The following is a 23,706-nucleotide window of genomic DNA, read 5'->3' as shown; positions in this document are numbered from 1 at the left end:
CGGAGGAGGGCGGGGGGGAGGGCGAGGGGGCGGGCCGAGGAGCAAGTCTTCGGGGCGTGGCGTCGGCTGCAAGCGTCCCCAGCGGAGAGGGCGAGGCCTCCTCAAGGTGTCTCCCGAGTTATTTCACCTGGAGAAAGAACCGGATTGCCGCATCTCAGTACCAACCACACACTCCGCTTAACTCTCTAGCTGTTGTCTGGGCAGGCGGCCAACTCCGCGGGGGAGTAGGTGGACAGGAGATTGAGAGTTTTCCTTAATCCGCAGAAAAAGACTTCATTCAAGCATAAACATATGAGAGTCATATTCCAGGCTGTGTGCGGGTCACTGGGGATACCAAGGGGAATACTAAAAGGTTCATGTTTTCCAGCAGGACACAGTACAGTTGGAGGAAAAGATAATTACAGTATAGACACAGAGAAAGAAAGGGACAGAGAACAAGATTCTGAGACATAGACAGACATAGATATCCAAAGATGGAGATTCTGAGAGCCACCAAAGGGAACTATGTTTTTTTTTAATTTATTTTTTATTTTCAGCATAACAGTATTCATTATTTTTGCACCACACCCAGTGCTCCATGCAATCCGTGCCCTCTATAATACCCACCACCTGGTACCCCCGACCTCCCACCCCCTGCCCCTTCAAAACCCTCAGATTGTTTTTCAGAGTCCATAGTCTCTCATGGTTCACCTCCCCTTCCAATTTCCCTCAACTTCCTTCTCCTCTCTATCTCCCCATGTCCTCAATGCTATTTGTTATGCTCCACAAATAAGTGAAACCATATGATAATTGACTCTCTCTGCTTGACTTATTTCACTCAGCATAATCTCTTCCAGTCCTGTCCATGTTGCTACAAAAGTTGGGTATTCCTCAAAGGGAACTATGTTAAGGAAGAGATTGAAAGGAGCAGAGATGCCAGGCAGGATCACAGAGATGGGGGTGTGGAGCGCCACTAAAAGACAGAGAAGCTGGGGCGCCTGGGTGGCTCAGTGGGTTAAGCCTATACCTTCTGCTCAGGTCATGATCTCAGGGTCCTGGGATAGAGCCCCACCCCTGGTTCTCTGTTCAGCAGGGAGCCTGCTTTCCCCCCTTTCTCTCTCTGCCTCAGCCTCTCTACCTACTTGTGACTTCTCTGTCAAATAAATAAATAAAATCTTTTAAAAAGAGAGAGAGAGTGACAGAGACAGAGAAGCTAGGAGACATACACTCTGAGACAGACATTCTTAAGAAGCACAAGCCCAGAGAGGCATAAACAGAGAAGCAAAAACATCTTTCATCAGCTCAGTCTCTTCTATTGTCTTCTATCTGTGTCAAACGTATTTTAAATTCCAGAGCCCAAATCACACATTGCTGAGTGGACCTCAGCCAGACACTGTCATGTTAGACCCAGGTCTTTAGTCATCCTAGAACATCTTTCAGCCAGCATCCCAATTAGAATCTTGAGCCCACCTAATCTACCTAATCTGACTTTCTTTTATACTCTTCCGCAAACCAAGGTCTTCAAGCCATAAACCTTAGTCTACATTTTCAGCCCCATTCAGCTTTACGTTTCCTCTTTCTGAAGTATCTCCCCACATGCTTTCCCAGCCAGAAAGATTTCCCTCTTGGCCTCCTAGTTGTTGATAACCATCATGCTCATGGTCACTATACCATATTCCCCAAAGGGTTTAGAACAAGATTCACAATCTTTCTGACTACATGAGGTCCTCCCAGCAATTTACAGCACCCTTCACTGGGCCCAATATACTCCAACCACATGGCTTCTTTATGTTCATCTTTGCATTAGCTGTTCCCTCTGCTTGGAGTTCTCTCTCCCTGATGTTCGCATGATTGTCTTTTTCTTCTTCTTTTGATCAGAGAACTAAGCTTAAATGTCACCTCCTCTCCCTGACCACTCAAGTGTAGAGACCTAGTTATTACCCTGTTGTGTTGGAGGAATTTATCGAGGAGGTGACCACTGGCTGACCTGAGAGCTGGAGCCTGCAATGGGTATCTCTGCACCCCTTCCCTGTCTTCGGAATGTATACTCTGCCCAATGTTCCCACGGCCAGAGCCATTTCAGGGACATAGCCTTGAGAGAGTAAGATGTTGTTGAAACCATCTGGACTGAACACACAGCTAAACCCAGCTAAAGCCTCTATATAGAATTTAAGATTCCAGTTGGTGGGTGCAGAGATCTATTCATCTTTCAGCTGTCCAAGACAAGCCTTGTATGTAAATTCTCTTGCTTGTTAAATCTGCCACCTACCAATCTGGAACAGTCTGCCTCTATCTTTGGTCTCTCCATGCTCTCATGTACAGGGGCCAATTTGTGAGCCAACACATTGCATATCTGAATTCTCTGCATAGCACTTACCAGCCTGTAATCTTTTTTCTAATCTCAGAGCCAGGTGTGTTTTAGAATTCAGATTTTTATTTTTTTCAATTTTACAAAGGAATACCTACTCTATATTACATAACTGCATATACTCGATGATATGTAACTACTGAGAAAGATCTAGAGCATCACTTATAATTAAACATTAGTATTTCTAGAGTGAAAAGCATGAACATTAACACTAAGGGTTAATCAAGACTATAGATAGCTTTGCATTACTTCAGGTCAGGTTTTGTCACCTAATGGGTTTTGGTTCCAACGTATGAAAACACAACCTTATGTTTTTCAGAAATTTGGGGGTCATGGAACTGTGCCTAAAGACTTTTGAGCCTTGTCTAACGCTGTCTTATTTGTGTGTCTGTGTGTGTCTGTGTGTGTTGTATAGTTCTCTCCCTGCTAGAAGGTAAGCCCCATAGCAGCAGGGTCTTGTCCTATTGGTTCACCTCTTGGCTACACAATCCCCAGAGCACTACCTGGCATGTACTAGCCACTCAATACCAATGAATGAATTGATCAATCAATCAATCAATCTTGGGAGAATTTTGGGCCCAGCTTCATGATTCCTCCATCTGCTTAACTCCAGGGGCCTTCACCTCCTCTTATTTTTAACCACTTCTATCTAGGCAACATTATTAACCTTGCCATGCCCTGAATGACTCCCCTAATTCCCTGGCATCTACACACCACCATCTCTCATTCTGAACATGTTCCAGTCAATTTTGGCTCTACTCCCTTCCACCACTTCTTTTATCTCCTTGAACTCTGTTATTCAATGGGTCTTTCCATTTTCTTTCAACCTAGCAGTCTCTTCCTACTTTTCTTCTGGCCAGTGTAAACCCTCTGTCATTTCCCCCTCTATCTTTAACCACCCTTGATGGCACCCTCCACCCATTTTTCCCTTGACATCTTACTAATTCAATTTCTTGGCTTTTCAGGACAGACTCTGAAGCCAGAAGGCCTGGGTTTGAATCTCAATTCCATCATTTACTAGTGAATGATCTTGGGTAAGTTACTTAACTGTTGCATCTCAGGCTCCTCTTCCATAAAATGGGCATAATCAAAGCACCTATCTTGTAGAGTTGTTAGGAATAAAAGAGTGAATAACTATATAAGAAAAAAGGGTACTCAGAACAGCACCTGGCCTTTAGCAAGATCTATGTAAATGTTAGCTATTGTTACTCCTCAGAGTAGTGTCTCTTAGCCTTTTTTAGGCTGTGAAAACCTCTGGCAGTCCAGCAAAGTCTAAGGAATCCCTTCCTAGAATAATACATGCATGAGATAGAATATAAGAATAGGATTACAAAAGAAATATAATTATCAAGATAAAAAGAAACACATCTGTAATGTAGTAACATATGTGCTTCTTTATTTATACATTAAATCCCAAGCCCTATCAACAGATCTCATGGCTACCATGATTTCAAAATAGTGACATTATTTCGAGAGATCTGTAACAACACTGATATGCTATGAAAATCTGATTTCCACTGGTAACAAAGCCACAGGTACTGCTAATACTACTATAGTTTGATACTCACATCCCCTGGAAGGACATATCACACTCGTGTTGGTGGTAGTGAAAGTAAAGATGCAATTTCGCCCCATCCAAGTCCGTGGGCTACTTGAATTCTCCCTACAGTCTCTGAAGGGGCTGTGGACCCCAGGTTAAGAACTCCTGTGTTTAGAGCAAATGTGATGAAGTTCTTGAACCTAAGTGAGGTTCAATAGGGTGAGGTTCGGAGCCGACGGCTAAGAAAGAATTCTTTAGACGTCTTTGGTGTGAAAAGATGGTTTATTAGAGCACGGGGACAGGACCCGTGGGCAGACGGAGATGCTGCTGCGCCGGGCATGTGAGGAGTGGCTGGTTATATACACAGGAGTTGGGTAGGTGAGGACAAAGGGTTGTTCAGAAGGGCTATTGGGGTAAAGAAGACTGTCAGGATATTGAAGGCCTGGTTACTATCAAGCCAAGGCCACTTTCCCTCTAATGAGGCACCAACATAAAGACAATTGGGAGTGTCCTGGTGGAATGTTACATTCCTGCTATCAAACGTCCTTGTTAGTGAGATTTAGGTTTAGAAGAAATTTAACTTTATTTACTTTTCTTTCTACCTTCGCCTCCTTCGGTTTTTTATGGAGGGGAGGGTGATGTTAGGGCTTGAGAAACTGAGTTATGTGTCTTTGGAAATTGGGCTATTGATAAGGTAACTTCTTTGTTGTAAATCTCAAGGACATTTGTAAACCAAGAGAGACTCCTGCTTTGCAGGACTGTGATCTCTGCAAGATAACCATTTGTTCTTCTTTTAGGGCAGTCAGGGGTGCCTGTGGAATGTCACACATATTACCAAGGGGAGTGGGTGGAGAGGGGGTGCAAGGCGCCAGCCCCTGCTCCGTCCTCAGCCAGTTTCCTACTCCCTCATCAAATGGAGGCCATTATGTGAACAGTTCCTCTGTCTTCACCTCCAATATTGTCTCTACCCACACTGTCCTTTCTTTGAGTCTCAGAGAAGAGAGGTCCTGCTTGGGGCTTGCCATTCCCACTGGGCTCTGGGTCCCAGCCCCTCCCATTTGCTTGGGCGTTTGTGCCATTGAGCATCTTCTCTCTTTATAGTACACACCTCTGTCTCAAGATCATTAGAAAATAGGGAACTGAGCAAACCCAACTTTTGCACACAACAGATAATCATCACTTTGGGTGTATGTAGGCGAGAAGTGAGCAAAGGAGCATGTCACCAGAACCAGCAACATTCAGCATTACATCACAATCCCCAGGGGGTATTAGCCTTACCAGGAGGTGGGAGAAAAACAAAGGTGGTTTCACCCCTGGGAGATAAAAATCACAAGATAACCCATTTAACCCTTGAGGGTGCCTGCCATTTCCCCTGCAAAAACAGAGCTGCACTGGATCCAGCTGACTCCAAGGTAGCATTGGCAAATATAAAGGACCCCAAATGATGAGGGCGGGAAGCATCCAAATGTGTGCTTGTTGGGGCACAATCTGAATGAATGGTTTAAATTCTAAAGGCGTGTGTGGAATATGAGAATGTGGCCAGCATCTGAGAGCGTGCTGAGGATGCATGCTGGCTGAGTGTTTACCATTTGATTAAATGTTACTGTGTCTGAATGAACTTGTGTGATTCCAGCCTAAGTTCAACATGACTTTACCATTGCCCAAATGAACAGCCATTGTTTAGTCTTGGTATAATCAGAACTTTCTGACTGCATTTTGCCATGTTTGATCATTTCCTCTTCCTAGAACCCCCACCTCCTTGGTTTCCATGACACCTAACTCTCCTGGTTCTTCCTACTTCCCTGACTGTTCCTTTTGGTCTTCTCCCTGCACCCCCTTTTCTTCTGCAACCCCTGTCTCTGGGGAGCTTAGCCATCTTAGTTTTAATACTGCCTCTCTGCTAAGGACTTCCCAATATTTACCTCTAGCTCACCTTCTCCACTGAACTTCAGAATGAGGTAGCCAGTCATATGCCGGCCCCCTACACCGGATGTCCCTCTGGCATCTACAACACATATCCTAAACTAAACTCAATCATTGCCCCTTAAACCTTCTTTATCTCAGTTGATAGTAATATTGTTTCCCCAAGCATACAAGCTGGATCTTGGGACTGATGCCCTCTTTGTTCTTTCTAATCAATTGCCAGATCCTGTTGATTTAACTCCTACATACTTCTTGAATCTGGCTCCTCCTTTTTCCTAGCTTCCAATTATCACCACCCTAAGTTTCTTGTCTGTATTATTGCAACTGGTCAGATCCCACAATTATCCCACTCAAAGGATCTTTCAAGAAGCCAGAAGAAGACTTTTTCTTTTTCTTTTTTTTTTTTTAAAGATTTTATTTACTTATTTGACAGAGAGAAATCACAAGTAGGCAGAGAAGCAGGCAGAGAGAGAGAGAGAGAGGAGGAAGCAGGCTCCCTGCTGAGCAGAGAGCCCGATGCGGGACTCGATCCCAGGACCCTGAGATCATGACCTGAGCCAAAGGCAGCGGCTTAACCACTGAGCCACCCAGGCACCCAGAAGAAGACTTTTTCTAAAACTCAAATTTTCTTATGTTATCATCCTTGTTTTAAACCCTTTCAGTGGTTCCCCCTTGCTTTCAGTGCTCTCCATAGTCTGCTGCCTGCTGCCTGACTTCACTCTAAAACTATACTTTCCAAAAGCAATGCACTACTTGATACTGATGAAATTTGGATGCTTTTGGGTTTGTGAGCCCAGAATGGCCAAGAAAGAATTCTTGAGACATTCTTGGTGCAAAAAGATGATTTTATTATAGCATGGGGACAGGATGTGTGGGGGAGAAAGAGCTGCACTGGGATTGTGAGGAGTGACTGATTATATAGTTTTTAATTAGTGGGGGTTATGGATAGCATAGGTCTCCAAGGAATTTGGAAGCAAGGCTTTCAGGACCTTGAGGGGCTAGCTGCTGTTAAGGTAAGATTACTTTTAGAAGACATACAAATGGCCAACAGACATATGAAAAAATGCTCAGCATCGCTCAGCATGAGGGAAATACAAATCAAAACCACAATGATATACCACCTCACACCTGTCAGAAGAGCCAAAATTAACAAGACAGTAAACAACAAATGTTGGCAAGAATGTGGAGAAAGGGGAACCCTCCTACACTGTTGGTGGGAATGCAAACTGGTACAGCCACTCTGGAAAACATACGGAGGTTCCTCAAAAAGTTAAAAATAGAGCTACCCTATGACCCAGTAAATGCACTGCTAGGTAACTACCCAAAGGATACAAACATAGTGATCAGGAGGGGCACCTGCACCCCAATGTCTATAGCAGCAATGTCCACAATATCCAAATTCTGGAAAGAGTCCAGATGTTCATTGACAGATGAATGGATAAAGAAGACATGGTATGTGCACACACACTCACCCCATAATAAAAAAGAACCCTTGCCATTTACAACAATGTGGATGGAACTAGAGGGTATTATGCTAAGCCAAATAAGTCAATCAGAGAAGGACAATTATTATATGATTTCACTCATATGTGGAAATTAAGAAACAACATGGAAGATCATAGGGGAAAGGAGATAAAATAAAATAAGGCAAAATCAGAGAAGGAGACAAACCATAAGAGACTCTTAACTCTAGGAAACACATTGAGGTTTGCTGAAGGGGAGGTGGGTGGTGGGATAGGGTAATGGGTGATGGGCATTAAGGATGTAATGAGCACTGCATGTTATCTGCAACTGATGACTCACTGAACTGTATCTCTGAAACTAATAATACACTATATGCTAATTAGTTGATTTTAAATAAAGTAAAATTTTAAAAAGATAAAGTTATTTTAGTCTTTAATAAAACAGAAACATTAAAGCATTAAGGAGGCCATGAGTTCCTTGAGGAAGATCACACTCTGTATGTTTCAAGTATCTATCAATGAGTTGTAAGCTGTAAGGAGACTTAATTTAAGCTACATTTCTCTTATCTTTGTTTCCCTCATTGATCCCACCCACAGTAGCGCTGCCAGATGAGATACAGGGTGCTCAGTAATTAAATTTTAATTCAGATGAACAAATAATTTTTAGTATAAGTATCTCCCATGCAATATTTGGGATATACTTATATATCAAAATTATTTGTTCTTTATCTGAAATTCGTATCTGAGTGAGTATTATGTATTTTTATTTGCTAAATCTGGCAACCCTACCCCACAGATAACACCCAGGATACCACTGGTGAGATGGCCCTCATCAGGCTCCCATAGTTTTGTATGTCCACCTCTGAATCAATACTTACCCTCCTGAGAGATCAGGGATCTCTTCCTCTTCTTTTAAAGATTTATTTATAATTAGAGAGAGAGAGAGAGAGCTCACACACAAGTGGGGGAGGGTTAGTGGGGGGAAAGAGAAAGAAGCAGACTCCCTGCTGAGCGTGGAGCCTGACACTGGGCTCAGTCTCATGACTTGAGCTGAAATCAAGAATCTGATGCTTAACTGACTGAGCTACCCAGGTGCCCCAGGGATCTCTTCTGATCTCTGTATCCTTGGTACAAGATACAGGGCCTGGTGCAGAACAGGTAGCAGTGTTTGATAACTGAATAAACACATATGTGTGACATAGCAATAAACCTTGCATCATTTGGTGGAATTGTTAACCTTAAAAACAAAAGTACCGGTTACTTTTCCAGCAAAAAAGAGGGAGAGGGAAGGTTATTTGGTAATAGCTTAGAATTGCAATCTAGCACAAGCAAACTATGGCAAAACTATAGGAAAGTCCAGAGAACAAAGGAGAGGATCTCTTTTATATAGGAAGGGGGGGGGTGTTCGGAGAAGATGACACAAACTAAATGTCCATTGAAGTAAACTGGGAGTTTGAAGTATAGTGGCATCTCACTGGCTAAGCTGTGATGGTCTCTCGTTGGCTGGGCTGTTGCCAAGGGAGGAAGAAATCTTCACTCCCCCTGTTGGGTTAGTCTATTAGTTTCCACATGCAAGGCCCATCCACTCCTGTTGAGTCTGCAATGGATAACTAGTGGGGTTATGAGAGTTCCCCCTGCCAGTCTCCCAACCCCCCCATTCCATTCTAAATGAGATTTTCTTTTTTTTTAAGATTTTATTTATTTATTTGACAGACAGAAATCACAAGTAGGCAGAGAGACAGGCAGAGAGAGAGGAGGAAGCAGGCTCCCTGCCAAGGAGAGAGCCCGATGCCGGCTCGATCTCAGGACACTGGGACCACGACCTGAGCCAAAGGCCGAGGCTTGAAACCACTGAGCCACCCAGGCGCCCGAGATTTTCTTTTATTAGTTTTATTATTTCCCCCTTTTGATGAAGATCTTTCTTTGAAAGCATCACTGATCAATACTCAGGTTTTTTATATTTAGTGGTTTTGTCCCTGAGTTCTAGGAAGTACCTTTCCTGGCTGTCATGTCCTACATTGGAGGGAAAATGCATAGCAGGTGGAAATCACTTAAAGCCATATTTGAGCAACCAAGAAGGTTAGGAGGAAGAAACCTTAGGTACTTCCCATCTAAAGTCTATATCTTCTCAAGGTGATACGTGTTAGAATCATCTTGAAAGGTTGAGCCAGATAGCCTTATTGGGTACATCAAGTTTTTCTTTTAAGTTTGATAGGCAACAAAATACGAAATTTAAAATAATTACACAAAACAGAAGTAACATAATCTCAGACTGTATGACAGTTCTAAATCAAGAGGCTAGGTCTGAAAGTAGCCAACTGAAATATTTATTGGCACTTATTACAGCCTAGGGGAGAAAGTTTCTCCTTATGAAGGCAAACCCAAAGTCATATATGCCTTCTGGAGGTCTCTGGTTAAAGTGGCCATGAAATCAGAATAGTGAATACTGCAAGAGCACACTGAAAGTGTGTTTGGGAAGATATGGTGAAAAAACAAACATGAAGTAACACCTGATTAACTTTCTGCAAAACAGCAAAACTTCAAAGACATTTTAAAACAATATTGTTAGGGGGGGAAAAAAAAACAGTATTCTTAGGGGCGCCTGGGTGGCTCCGTCAGTTAAGCGTCTGCCTTCAGCGCAGGTCCTGGGATTGAGCCCAAGCTCCAAGCCCAGAGTTGGAACTCCCTACTCAGTGGGGAGCCTGCTTCTCCTTGTGCCACTCTCCCCTGCTCATGCTCTCTCTCTCCCTCTCAAATAAATAAATAAATAAAATCTTTTCTAATTAAAAAAATAAAAATAAAACAATATTGTTATCTCAAAGAACTGTTTGGAACCAAAGTGTTATTGATAATACAGTCCATATGTTTGCAAATTCAGAGGCCATGATTTGGATAAGAATCCAAAGTCAGTGAATAGTTCAGATGAAAGAAAAGACTTTTGTGAATTCTGAACCCCCTAACCCTTTAGAAAAAGCAAGCGAAAATTAACTTGTCCTGGGATCATAACAAGGCTGTTTCTGAAAGGCCATAATCGAAAGAAGAGGTTTCCTCCTTCCATGAGGGCTTGGGAAATGCAGACAGGGGCTTTGTCTTTGCACAGAAAAGAGAAAAGCAACAGTGAGAAAAAGGTTTACAGGTGTGATCTGGACATCTTGGGAAAGCTGTCTCATCAGATGTCATCTCCTTCAATTCCAGGAAATCTTTACTTTCAGGTCACCAGGTGGTGTGCAGGTCAGGGTTTAGTCCTTTCTTCAGATGCATCACATGAATCTAAATGTCTGATGCCTGGAGTTTGGCATCATAAGGGTTGGTTTGCAGTTCTCAATAATGGCCTTTTCAGCTAGGTTGAAGGGTTTTTCCAGAGGTGTCTTTTCCAACATATGAAATCTCCAGGTTGCAAAGTATGATGCTTAAGGTTATCATCACCCAAGAGTGCACTGTAAAAAGATTGCTCTACCAAAGCACAGCTATTTTAATTTTTATTTATTTATTTATTTGACAGAGAGAGAGAGAGAGAGAGAGATCACAAGCAGGCAGAGAAGCAGGCAGGGAGAGAGAAGGAAGCAGGCTCCCCGCGATGCGGGGCTCGATCCCAGGACCCTGAGATCATGACCTGAGCCGAAGGCAGAGGCTTTAACCCACTGAACCACCCAGGCGCCCCCTAAAGCACAGCTATTTTTTAATAGAAGCAATTAGGCCGTCACCAAATTGAAGTACCAATAATAGTGCTTTTGGCCAAAGTATTTGGAGGGTCATGCCAATTGAGTCTTAATAGTGACACTAGTTCATGTGACTAACTGAAGGCCAGGGATGATAATGCACAATAAAAGCAAACAGCACACGCTTGTTGAAGCACCTGACCAGTAGAATGGGTTCCCTGACCACTCTGAAGTTAGAGATGCCTGCCTTTCAAGGACGGAACAGGACCACAGCAGGGTCTCATAGGGAAAACACATGGTCGCCAAGCCTTAACAAGTGACTGGATTTTTCAGCTGGTGTTTGCTCCTGTCAACCTTACCCTTCAACCTCTACCACAAAGGCTGTGTCCTTGAAGGCCTCATCCTAATTGGCAATAAGGCAAGGAAGGGGGCACAGGTGCTGTCCCAACAGCCCCCTTCCCTCCTTTGCCTTCCCCCAGCTGCTCACACTGCAGCACTGGTCTGGACCAGCCAAGGGTGAGGCACAGCCTCAGGCACACACACCACTCCCTAGGCCCTCTTCACCACCGCCGGCTCCACCGGTGCACACTGGCCACTAAAGAACATGATCTCCAAGCAACTTTGCATCCAGTTTATAATGAACCTCACTCCTGTGTGGGTCAATAACAGCATTCTCATGACACTTTCTCAGCACTCAAGGATATGAGCTGGTCAGGAGGTGGGGGAGATGGGCTCCATCCCCAGGAATGTGGGTCCAAGGCCAGCTCTTCCGCCAGCTTTACCCCCAGAAATTCTAAATACTGTCTGAGCACTCACTCTGCAGAACTCAGCTCAGAAACGTGCATTCAGAAATCCTTAGTTCCATTCAACGAAAAGGCAACATCATGACTAGGCAGATATGCTCCAGGGGAAAGCGCAAAACAGAAGGGGCTTGAAAAGGGGAAAAGACTGAGAAGACACTGAGAAGAATCGGGCCAAAGGGCAGGGCAGACAGGGACAGAAAACCTGGGCCACAATGCAAAACACCAACCAGCTCCCACCTTCTCTCCCTTCTCTGTTCATTCCAGAAAAATTAGCCTGGAGCAAGAGGGTGGGGAGGAGTAGGAGCACAGCATTCGGTAACAAAAATAGAAGGTGTGGTGAGAAAGCAGGAGACAAAGAGATGGCATTCTGATCAGGGTGAAGTGACCAGGGCGATGACCACCAGCAAGATAGGAGGCACCTAGAGAATCTGTGAGGCACCAACTATGCAACCACGTGTTTCTAACGGAGAACCCAGGGTCTGACCACGTGACACCCACTTTGGCCTTCACCTGCCCTGTGTCTGCAGCAGCTCCTCTGGCTCTGACATTGAGCAATAAAGAGTATTTTCTAATTCATCTATTTCTTCAGAAGTAGGCTCTGCAAGTAAGTTCACCTTGGGGTGTAGGGCAATGGGTAGGACTCCGGCCTCTAAGTAACTGATGAAACTCCTCACGGCCTGTAAGAATCAGTTGTCCAGCATATCTGAAGACCAGTCAGCCTCCTCCTGGGCCAAGTGGAGGATGACGTTGGTGAGCTGGCTGGCAGTGAGGTGGCCCAGAGCCGGAGTGGACTTGCATATGGCCTTGAGGATCCTGAGGCACTGAAATCTGCAGCTCAAGTCGACCTGGTCCAAAGCTCACAGGCTCGGCCACCATAGGTTGTCATAGTGTGCCAGCCGGTGTGGTCTGGCTATGAAGACGGTGTTGCCAAGTGTCCCTGGTGGCAGGAAATCAATGACAAGATGCTTGTTGCATTCATACTGCACTTCCAAAGTCAGGGTTTCTGGGGGTGGATCACAGTCCAAGAGGGACCCTATGGCTGGCCAGTTGATGGAGCCAGCCACTACCTTCTCAAATGTGTCTGCCACTGTCTTTGGGGAGAGGTAGCCCCCAATACACCACAGTCCCAGTAACTGCTACCATGAGGAAAATACTCTGGTTTCTCATGATGAACCAGTTAGAAGACAGGGACATTCATGATGGTGTCCTCACCAGGAATACACGACCATAGATAGGTTCTACTCCAGCACGAGGGGCACAATGATTTGGATGTTGTCAGCTGTCACCCCTGCAGGTCATCCTAGAGGCTGCCACTCAGGTACATGTCCCGAAGTGGCATGGCAGGCATCATGGCCCAAAGGAAGCTCCAGAGCTCAGCACATATGTCCACAGAAGTTTGCTTGGCCTGAGCCTGCTCACCAGCAGGGATAGCTGCCCAGTTCCAGTAGTAAGTAAGAAGTTTCTCCTGCCCGGACGCAAGGAGTAGTGACTTCTTCAAGTCTTCCTGGCCCTTCCTGGCTAATGGCTTGGGTCAGAGTGGGCAGAATGTATCTGTGTCAAATGCCAAGGAGTCTGTGGGAAGGGTCTGCAGGGACAGGCTCAAGCCTGTCTTCATGTCCTTATTTAGCAAATTGGTGGGGGGAGGAGCCCAAACAGTTCTGTTCTTCCCAGCTCCTTATCTCTGAATGGCTCAGGCGGTTGGATGGGGCTGGTACGGGCACTAATTGCCTCATCATACATCCGCTTAATGCCCAACATGGCCGCTCTACCCACCCTCAGCATGAACGAGGCATTGGAGAGCACAAAATCAACGGCTGTGCCGATGCTATTGTCATCCTTCTTGCCTTTGCGCTCACCAGAGTTTGCCCTCGCTCACGGTGGAGGGAGACCAGGTAGGAGTCTTGATCAGTGTAGCAAAGCTCTGGACCAGGTGCAGCAGGGCCCCGTAGAGACTAAGCACCGCCTCTGGGCTCCATGGGGCCATGGAGGACCGACAGGGGCTAGGCGTCAAGCCACAGACTGCGCAGGTGCTACCACTCCTCGCTAGGGATTCACCTCTCGCCAGGTTCCTCTCCCGGAGGTCACCAGCCAACATGTCCCCTTCACCTCCGGGATACAATCTTGCGTGTGGAGTTGAGGGAAAGGACTCAACTTTTCCTGAATTATACTTTGGACAGGTGGGATAAGTGAAAGAGGCAGTTTTGCAGACTTATTCACCTTTCCCACCAATACTGATTCATGAATGCCATCATTTCCTCAATAAACCAATGGTTTGATGCATATGCAGTGGAAATTTTAGAATTTCTGGGAGGGCTGTATTGTTATTTGACCCAAACCAGAGCTCTCTCTTTATTATCAAGCCAACAATTATTAGACATCTAATGTTGTTTTTTCCTCTCTGAGGTAAATTCTTGGCTATCTCTTAGTTAATTTTTCCAAAATCACATGGCAGAAGATCCCCTTAGACCAGAGGTTTGGTTACTGGTTTCCTCAAGAGTAGCAATTTTGGAGGAAATGTCAGTGAAATGGTTGACTTTGGCTTCCAGAGAGTCAAGTCTGGAATGCCCAGAAACCTTAGCCAGAGCTAAAGCTGCCAGCAAAAGTATGGCATTCCAATAAATTTGGGGCATAGAAGTCATTTTTAAGTTTACCCCCATTGGAGGCAAGGCAGTCTCATTGTTTCCATAACATTCCATAGTCACGAGCTACCCCAAAGGCATACCTGTATAAATGTTTGCAGTTTTACCTTTGGCTAAGGAACAAACTCATGTGATGGCGTATAATTCAGCCTTTTGGGCTTAAGTAACCAAAAGGTTAAAGGTGCTATTTCAATGGCTTTGAAAATGAAATATGCAATAGCATACCTAGCATAATATTTACCATTTTTATCTTTTAAGTAAGAAGCATCAGTAAAACATGAAAAATCTGTATTGGTCACAAGTTTCCTGCAGTGTCATGGAGAGTCAAAAGGTAATCTGTTCATGTCAAGCAGTCATGAGGGGTTTCACTTGGTTCCAAATGTAGCCATAATTCTGAGATCAGATGCCCTATCTTTTTTTTTTTTTAAAGATTTTTTCTTTATTTATCTGACAGAGATCACAAGTAGGCAGAGAGGCAGGCAGAGAGAGAGGAGGAAGCAGGCTACCTGCAGAGCAGAAAGCCCGATGTGGGGCTCGATCCCAGGACCCCGGGATCATGACCTGAGCCGAAGGCAGAGGCTTAACCCACTGAGCCACCCAGGTGCCCCTCAGATGCCCTATCTAACCTGAGCTTGAACAAACTGATTTTTCTTTGGCAACTTTATGTCCCTTTAAGGCCAAAAGTTGTTTTTTTTTTTTTTTTTTACCCTGGAATTTTAATTATGTACATAAATAGCAACAGGAGAAGGCAGGGTTCTAAGGCATTATCTGTAGGTGAAAGGATTACTGATTAGTCCACCTGTAGTGTGGCATCACCCAAGATAACAAAGAAGCCTCGTATAGTTTTTCCTGAAGAAGAAAGCCAATTTACTATATTCAGTACTGACTTCTCTGCCATTTTTCTAAAGAAATATTGGTTTACTGCATGTAGTTTCCAGTATTTACCTTTAACTGATTAAAATGGGCAGAGCAGGGACGCCTGGGTGTCTCAGTCAGTTAGGCATTTGACTCTTGATTTCAGCTCAGATCTTGATCTCAGGGTTGTGAGTCCAGGCCCCGCATTCAGCTCCACGCTGGGCATGGAGCCTACTGTAAAAAAAAAAAAAAAAAAAATGGGCAGAGCATGGAGCATTCTACTAATTTCCAGGTGAATTCTTCACATTTCTTGGCTTTTGAAAGTTCTCCTTCCACAAATCTTGTACGACTATGTATCCTTGTAAACCCCAGTCATATAATCTCGTGCTACTGACCTGGACAAATATGATGGCTTGTTGTGGATAATAAACAGAAGCAGTTACTCCCATGAACCCAGGTGGATACACCAGCTTCCTTATTTTTGAACCTCTAGCCAAAAGAAATCCAACAATGCCAGCAAAACCAGCAAAACACCAAGTTTTGAGGGGAAAAGTCCTGGAGGTACATTTTGGAGATATTCATAGCTGTCTAACCCCTATTGAACCAAACTCAGCATCTTGGGCTTAGTTTGTGAGTACATTTCCTGACACCAACTTGCATTTGGCTCACAATAATTTTGGAGATGCGAGATGCTTTCGTCAAGTTGGGCCCTTGGCTCCCCCATATATTTAGTTTGACCTTCAGTAATGGAGTAGAGCAAAAGCTCATTAACCTTCACAGTAGTTGTGTGAGGTGAGTCTATTTTAGATGATGCATAGACTCAAGTTGAGCAGACTCAGACTGGCTGGCCCCACAGACCTGAATGGCCTTAAACATGTTGCTAGCAGTGGTGGCTCTGGTGGGGCCCAAGGTGGATGCTATTTCCTGTGAAGAGGTTTGAGTAGGGTGCCTGGGTGGCTTAGTCGTTAAGCGTCTGCCTTTGGCTCTGGTCATGATCCCAGGATCCTGGGGTCATCATCCCAGGATCCTGGGATCAAGCCCCACATCAGGCTCCCTGCTCAACAGGAAGCCTGCTTCTTCCTTCCCACTCACCCTGCTTGTGTTCCCTCTCTTGCTGTGTCTCTCTCTGTCAAATAAATAAATAAAATCTTTTTTAAAAATTTGACTCAAGGAGCAGAGAGGCAAATCATCTATGTATTATAACAAGGTACACCTTGTAGAAAACTTTATATCATCCAAATGACCTTTTAAGGTTTGTGAAAAGTAAAATTCTGGGAGAGCTGTACACCTGTCAGGGTGTATTGCCATTCCTCCTGAGTGAAAGTGATGAAGTCCCAGAACCTAAGTCAGGTTCGGTGGGGTGAGGAGGTTCGGAGCCGACGACTAAAGAAAGAATTCTTAAGACGTCGTTGGTGCAAAAGGTGATTTATTAGAGCACGGGGACAGGGCCCGTGGGCAGGCGGAGATGCGGCTGCCCCGGGTTGTGAGGGGTGGTTGGTTATATACGCAGGAGTTGGGTAGGTGAGGACAAAGGGCTATTGGGGCAAAGAATACTATCAGGATATTGAAGGCTTAGTTACTATCAAGTAAAGACAATTGAGAGTCTCCTGGTGGAATGTTACATTCCTGCTATCAAGCATCCCTGTTAATGAGATTTAGGTTTAAAGACAATTGGGAGTCTGGTGGAATGTTACATTCCTGCTATCAAGCATCCTTGTTAATGAGATTTAGGTTTAGAAGAAATTTAACTTTATTTACTTTTCCTTCTACCTCCACCTCCTTCGGTTTTTATGGAGGGGAGGGTAACATTAGGCTTGAGGAACTGAGTTCTGTGTCTTTGGAAATTGGGCTATTGATAAGGTAACTTCTTTGTTGTAATCTCAAGGACATTTGCAAACCAAGGGAGACTCCTGTCTTGTAGGATTGTGATCTCAGCAAGTTAACTATTTATCATTTTATGGCAGTCAGGGGTGCCTGAGGAATGCTACACCTATGGAGGGGAGCGGATGAAGGGGGGGGTGCAAGGCGCCAGCTCTTGCTTTGTCCTCAGCCAGCCTCCTGCTCCCTCATCAAAAGCAAAAAGATATCGGCTATCCTTGTCATCTGGAATACTAAAAATGCACTACATAGATCATTTACAGTGAAAAATTTGCTTTCAGTGGGAATGGGTGTTAGCAGCATATGGGGGTTAGGAACAACAAGGTGCTGAGGGGCAACAGTATTATTTATTGTTCAGAATTTCTGAACAAACCTCTATACTTGGCCATTGGGTTTTGTGCAGGGGATAATGAGGCCCTGAAAGTTGTAATCTTCTATTATGAGCTTGATGCCCTGAAGGGCTTCTTTATTTATAGGGCATGAATTATGGGATGAGGTTTTGAGGGATTTATTTGAATCTTGATGGGAGATGCAGTGTGGATTCTGCCAACATCAGTTGAGAATTTCACCCATAAATGGATGGTAGCTGATCCAATAGGAACAAATGATCCATGTCCCTGGGCTCAGCTATAGTGGCATCAGAGATAGAACAAATAAAAGATATCAAACAATCATTTAATTCCACAAGTTGGCTATTTTGATTACTACTGTCAGATTCTAGAATTATTTCCCCCCATTTGGGAGAAATTCTGGTGTGATACTTTTCTAAGAAATATCAGCCCAAGAAGACATGAGCAGACAGTTCTCCAAAGAAGACATACAAATGGCTAAGAGACTCATGAAAAAATGTTCATCATCATTAGCCATCAGGGAGATTCAAATCAAAACCACATCGAGATACCACCTTACACCAGTCAGAATGGCCAAAATTAACAAGACAGTAAACAATGAGTGTTGGAGAGGATGAGGAGATAGGGGAACCCTCTTACACTGTCAGTGGGAATGCAAGTTGGTGCAGCCACTTTTGAAATCAGTGTGGAGATTCCTTAAGAAATTAAAAATAGAGCTTCCCTATGACCCTGCAATTGCACTACTGGGTATTTACCCCAAAGATACAGCTGTAATGAAAAGAAGGGCCATTTGTACCCCAATGTTCACAGCAGCAATGGCCACAGTTGCCAAAATGTGGAAAGAGCCAAGATGCCCTTCAACAGACGAATGGATAAAGAAGCTATGGTCCATATATACAATGGAATATTATACCTCCATCAGAAAAAAGGAATTCCCAACTTTTGTATCAACATGGACAGGACTGGAGGACATTATGCTGAGTGAAATAAGTCAATTATCATATGGTTTCACTTACTTGTGGAGCTTAAGGAATAACACGGAGGACATTGTGAGAAGGAGAGGAGAAGTGAGTTGGAGGAAATCGGAGGGGGAGACGAACCATGAGAGACTGTGGACTCTGAGAAACAAACTGAGGGTTTTGAAAGGGAGGGGGTGGGGGCATGGGTGAGCCTGGTGGTGGGTATTAAGGAGGGTACATATTGTATGGAGCACTGGGTGTGGTGCATAAACAATAATCTTGGAACATTGAAAAAACAAATAAAATAAAATAAAAATAAATATCAGCCCAATAAATGAATAGGGGCAGAGTAACGAAGCGGGGGGGGGGGGAGATGAATAGCTCTCAAAGGGCCTAGACAAAAGGGAATAGGTTCAGAGACAAGAACTTGTTAAAGTTTATTAGCTATATCCACTATTTGAACTGTTTTAGGACTCCAAGGCAGAGGCTGCTTTTATAACAGTGGGATTAATCACCAAGGGTATAGCTCTGGTGTCAATAAGGACAAAGATTCAGTCCCAATCTAGAGAATGGTTTCTCTAGGCCAATTAAGAGGGAAGATTGAGATGAGCCTTTGTAGTTCCTCAGAGCCCCAGTCACTGGGATTAGGAAGATATTGGAAAAAATGACTAGAGGACAGAAGGTGCCTGGAGCACTTAAAGTTGCAACAATCTTTCTTTTTAATAAGAACATTATCTTGAAGTTTTAGATCTTTGCAATAATAGCAGAAACTTGAAGGGTTTTGGTTTTGTTTAGGGGCCCTCATTTGCCAGAGTTGAAAATTGAGAATCGTAGCAGTCTTTCTTTTAGGTAACTCACCTAGGATGCAAGCAAGCTGGTTTCCCATATTAACTAAATCTGGAGGAGGCAGCTTCCCATTCTGTCCTGGTCCTTTTATTTTTTTTAGTGATTTTATTTATTTATTTGACAGAGATCATAAGTAGGCAGAGAGGCAAGCAGAGAGAGAGAAAGAGAGAGAGCGAGAAACAGGGTCCCTGGTGAGCAGAAAGCCCAATGTGGGGCTGGATCCAGGACCCTGAGATCATGACCTGGGCTGAAGGCAGAGGCTCAACCCACTGAGCCACCCAGGCGCCCCTGTCCTGGTCCTTTTAACTAAAAGAGAAATATCCCAGTTCAGCCTGTTAATAAACATAGAGTTAAATGCCACTCAGTGAATTCAGCATCTAAAGGAAGACCAGAATATTATTTTAAAAAATTATTTATTTGAGAGAGTGAGTGAGCGAGAGAACAAGTAGGGGGAGGAGCAGAGGGAGAAGCAGACTCCTGGTGGAGCAGGGAGCTGGACTCTGGATTTGATCCCAGGCCCCTGGGATCATGATCTGAGCCAAAGGCAGACACTTAACTGACTAAGTCTCCCACATGCCCAGACCAGAATATTTTTTTTTTTAAGATTTTATTTATTTGTCAGAGAGAGAGAGGGAGAACACAAGCAGGCAGAGCAGCAGGCAGAGGCAGAGAGAGAAGCAGGCTCCCTGCTGAGCAAGGAGCCCAATGTGGGACTCGATCCCAGGACCCTGGGATCATGTCCTGAGCCGAAGGCAGCAGCTCAACCAACTGAGCCACCCAGGTGTCCCCAGACCAGAATATTCTTAAAAGACAATTTGGTGTTGATTATAATAGCCATGAACAGTTTCATCCACCTTTTGCGTACAAGCCTGAATTTTGTTCCAATCAGCAGGCTTGGGAAAAGTTATTGTAATTGCTTTGTGTAAATTTCCCGGTGGAGATTTCCAAAGAGTGTTCTAGCATCTTGACAAAAGTTAGGTGTTTGTGAGGCGCCTGGGTGGCTCAGTTGTCAAATGTCTCCCAGGGTCCTGGGATCGAGCCCCGCATCGAGCCCTGCATTGTGCTCCCTGCTCACCAGGGAGCCTGCTTCTCCCTCTCCCACTCCCCTTGCTTGTGTTCCCTCTCTCGCTGTGTCTCTCTCCGTCAAAGAAATTAATAAAAATCTTTTTTAAAAAAGTTCAGTATTTGTTTCTCTAAATCCCCTTCAAGATGATCCATTGTGGCTAGTTTCATCCAATGTTTGGCTTGGTCCTCACCAACAAACATGTGAACTATTGATAGAAATCTGACAAACCAGGTTGATAAGTTTGAATAACTATGTTAAATTCTTTGACAAACTTATGGGCTTCCTCAGTCACTTTAGGAAACTCTTTAAGTATGGCTCACAATTTGGCCTTAATCCAGGCAACGTAGATTAGATCCTCAGAGGGCTTAACCTTGAAAAGGCAGGTTTCAGTAGGTTCAAAAGAGGAACAAGAGGGAAGAGGGGGGAGAGTCAGAGGAAAAGGAAAGTTCAGCAGACAGAATAGAGGAAAATGGAGCCAGATGCAGGGCCCGAGCATAAAGTGGCCACCACGTATTTGCAGCTATCAAAGAAAATGGAGGAGGGGGAAAAGAGACCTTGCAAGCCATTTTGGCTTCTTTCTATAGTTTTCCTCAGTTAATTTAGAAATAGTCTTTTGCAGAGACAAACTTAGAACCCTGAAAACATCTGGAAGCCTCAGGTACCACTTAAAATAGGCATTCAGCTGCTTCTTTTCCTCCTTTTTGCCCTTTAAAAAAAGTTATTTTTTTTTTTTTTAGGTACTGCAGCTTTCCAATTTAATTGAGTGTCGCTCTCGCCAGCAAGAACGACCCAGAGACACGGAGTGACTTGCGAATCTTTATTGTTCTCTATTCTCCCCTTACCCGGATCTTTACCCCTATTTGTATCCCCTCTCCTCCCATCAGCAGACTTACATGTGAAAGGAAGCCTGATAGCATGATAAAAAGCACGCAGTGTCCTCGGGCTACCTGTTCTGGGCATAGCCAATCATCTTTCAGGTGGTGCGCAGGTCCTCTGTCTGGCCGCAGGCGCAAGCGCCATGTTGTCTGCTATGTACATAGCTGCCCCCGACAATTGAGTAAACAAGTTTGGGGAGATCAAAAGCTCAAGATTATGTTCATTAACGTTTTAAATTTCTTTGGTTAAGTCAGTCCACTGACATGAATGTGCATGTGGAGGACCCATAGTTTTTAAACATAAAACTGGCCAGAGTCCCAATAGGGAGGAGTGCTCTCAAAGTATTTTGATAACTGAAATCCCATCACTTACAGGTTTTTTCCCTAGAGCAAAGAGACAATTCCTCAACAGCACGCTTTTGAGAGGTACAGCCTGGTTCCGGAAGGATCAGACCAAAGGTCACCACAATTCCAGTAGGAAAGGCCCAGTTCCAGAGGAATGGGACCAAAGGCCAGCACAGTTCCAACCAGAACAGTGCCATCCCAAAATACAGTTGGTTCAAAGTCCTACACATTTTATACTGGCACCAGTTCCAACAGTAACAGCAGTCTGGTTCCAAATAGGACTGAAACTAAAGGTCAGCACAGTTCCACCAGGCCAAACAAGTACCGGAAGAGATTTTAAAAAGCAACAAACAACAAGGCCTTAAATGGATCCTGAATACATTTTGGAGAGCTCAGACACAAAGCATCCAGCTAGAAAACCAGGAGAAAACTTACTTTCAAAACCTCTGGATCTGCAAGAAAGCAGTGAGCCCAATGGGCTCTGTGCACATAGATAACAATTTGCTCACCAGCCTTGGTATTGTTGGGGGCCCTCCCATTCCTTGTTCTCTTTCTCTAAAATAAGAATAAATAAAATCTTTAAACAAATAAAACTCTCAGTTATTTTACCAGCAAAAATGGATTTCTTAAAGAATAGCCAAGAATTACAATCTAAAACAATCAAGCTAAGACAAAACCATAAGTAAGTCCAGTAAATGAGAAAGGAACTCTCTTTTATAGAGGAAAGTTGGGTTGGGGGAGAGTGTTGGGAGAAGCTGTTATAAATTAAGAGCCTATTAGAGTAAACTGAGAGTTAGAAGTACAGTGGCTTCTCATTTGCTGAGTTGTCACTGTCTCTCATTGGCTGGGCTGTTGGTACAGTAGAAAGCAAGCTTCATTCCTTCTGCTGGGTTAGTAGAGTAGGATGGACTTGCGAAATATTTCCTCCTTTTGGTTCTGCAATTGATAAGTAGTGCTGGGGTGAGAGTTCCCCCTGCCAGCTTATGAATTCCATTCTAAATGGGGTTTCCTTTTATTAATTTTTACAGAATCAGTACAGAGTATCAGTTCCACTCATATCCACCTTCCCTTCACAGCTTTGGAAGCATTATCTCCCAGAAGTCATCCGTGGGCTTAGAGAAGTCATTATAGCCATTATAGGGTTATTTTGGAGGGAGAAAAGGAGTGGGAGGAAGACTCCTATTCTGACTATACTGTGCTAGGAAGGCAAAGAGGATGAGAGCAAGGGAGGAAGTGAGGGAAGAAGCAAAGAGGATGTGGATAACTTGAAGGAAAGGCAGAAAAGAAAGCAGGTAAGAATGAAGGCTAGAAGCAAGGAGTCAGCTGGCACCAGAGAAAGAGTAGAGCCAGGAGGCAGGGAGCAGGAGCCAGACAATGGAAGCTCTGAAGTTGTGGATGGGGACCATTCTTCTCCCCCAAGGGAGGACACAATATCTCTCCTCCTAATGGAGGCAGCGCAAAAGCCCCCCACCCTCTTCATGGTCAGAGGCACACATACAGGGCTTGGCCCTCTCTGGGCCACCTATCTCTCCAGGCTGGGAGTTCTGATGTGGGAAACAAAAGCAGAAGAAAAATTATTAAATTTCCTTACTACCTACAGCCCACTGAAACAGGTAGAGTGACATTCCTCTAGGGACTCAACTGCCTCAATGTTGACCCTTTGCTAAGGGCAGGAGGCAATCAAGATCCTGGAAACCTTGCTGCCAAAATTCCTTAGAGACTTACATGTTCCCAAACCCCGTGCCAACTTGAAAGTATATAATGGGCCACTCTTCATGATGCCAGTGCAGCTATTTTTGCCCATGAGACCTTTCCCCCATGCTTTACTAAAACCACCTTTTGCATCAAAAACGTCTCAAGAATTCTTTCTTGGCTGTAGGCTTCCAACTCTAACGTCTTTCCTACATCAGTTTGACTAGTTTCTCCAATTCCCCCAGCCCCCAAATCTGGTGGATTAGGGACAGATTCTGATAATCCCCTCCCCTCCATGCTGGGTGGGGTTTAATGAAGACTTGGAACAGAATAAACAACTGGGGGAGATGAAGGGTGCAGCAGCACCCAGAAGTGGGGGGCCCATTGTGTGGAGGTGCCCATTCATGGTGGGAGGCTTTAGAGGAAATGTCTGTAATATGTCTTGACCGTGCACCCACTGAAGGGG

General features: G+C 44.3%; 2 pseudogenes; both read right to left on the bottom strand.

Moving 5' to 3' along the window:
• Positions 1-12,241: 12,241 nt before the first annotated feature.
• On the bottom strand, positions 12,242-13,830 carry LOC101670034 (annotated as a pseudogene).
• A 1,680-nt stretch (positions 13,831-15,510) lies between these two features.
• LOC101670360 lies at positions 15,511-21,298 on the bottom strand (annotated as a pseudogene).
• Positions 21,299-23,706: the final 2,408 nt, after the last annotated feature.

This window comes from Mustela putorius, unplaced genomic scaffold (assembly GCF_011764305.1).
Source record: "Mustela putorius furo isolate JIRA1106 unplaced genomic scaffold, ASM1176430v1.1 tig00001566_pilon_pilon_pilon, whole genome shotgun sequence".
Lineage (NCBI taxonomy): Eukaryota > Metazoa > Chordata > Mammalia > Carnivora > Mustelidae > Mustela > Mustela putorius.
The sequence above is the reverse complement of the archived record's forward strand: the minus strand, read 5'-3'. Positions and strand labels throughout refer to the sequence as shown.